The sequence below is a fragment of the Carlito syrichta genome, unplaced genomic scaffold (genome assembly GCF_000164805.1).
Source record: "Carlito syrichta isolate Samal-C Ts95f unplaced genomic scaffold, Tarsius_syrichta-2.0.1 Scaffold312116, whole genome shotgun sequence".
NCBI lineage: Eukaryota > Metazoa > Chordata > Mammalia > Primates > Tarsiidae > Carlito > Carlito syrichta.
Genome location: NW_007256212.1, coordinates 286435 through 287659, shown reverse-complemented (window position 1 = coordinate 287659; position 1225 = coordinate 286435).

Here is a 1225-nt window from a genome sequence, read left to right as displayed (position 1 = left end):
CTCTCAGTGCTGGATTTTGAATGACGTTTTAAAAACTTCTTGCTTTAAAGGGGATCAAAGTCGCACCAGCATCACCACATAATTATTAAATGTACAAAGAACTAGACTTTGCCTTGAGAGCTGCCCTTTTGACCGTCTCTACACATGTTGCCAAATTAGAGTCCCCGGGCCATGATGGGTACAGGCTGTTCTCGTACTGCCACTGAGCACAGAATGTGTTTACGTGTTTAAGGATGAAGAAGGAGAAGGAGAAGGAAAAGAAGAGGAAGAGGAAGAGGAAGAAGAGGACGGAAAGTGGAGGAGGAGGAGGAACAGGAGGAGGTGGCAGCAGCCGCGGCAGCCGGGATCACGTGTGGCCTGCAAAACCTGAAGCACCTGCTGCCTGGCTTGTCACAGAAAACACCTGCCAAGCCCCGGTGTCCTCTCCAAGCCCACTCGTGGGTGGAGAGTGGCTGCGGAGAGTGCCGATTCCAGGTTTGTATTCAAGTGTTCCTATTTATATGCATCCATCTGTAATGCAAATCTGTAGCTCTAGCAGTGGAGCCAGTGTTCCACCCCTGCATCTGGGCTGGACTTGTGCTCTCTATCTCTGCTTTTTGGCCCAGGGAATGTAGTGGAGGTGGTGGCATGCCGGTTCTGAGTCTGCCCTTGGGGGATCTTGCACACATTGGCTCGTTTTTTTGCAGCTCAGGAGAACCAGCCTGGGCTTGCCTGCTGGGCGGTGAGAGAGGGGAAGCAGGGGCGGAGACCCCAGTCTTCCAAGAGTTGAGCCCACCACACGGACACATGGCAGAGTGACGCCAGTCTCAGTAGACCCACTCTTGACCCAGTCTACTAGACCCACAGCTTACCGGGGCAGAAGTACCACCTCAGAGGAGCCACCCTGCTGCCCCGTGACCCCTGACTGGTAACCACTCTGCTGCCCCATGACCCCTGACACATCTTGTCTTATGCCTTATAAATGTGGGGATGGTTTGTTGTGCAACAAAACCTATCTCGCACACACAAAGGAAATAATGGGACGGAGCAAATACGTGCACTCTGTATTTCACAATTGTCCTTATCAATCTCTTCCAGCATGCTGAGTTCAAGCCAGATATTTGTGGCCACCCAAGTTCCTGAATTTGGGACAGTCGGTTTCCTGCAGCCCAGGGATTGGGCTCCTGCAGCCAAGTCTCCATGTGATTCCCACCAGCATGTGTTTTTCCCACCCAGGTAGCCTGGA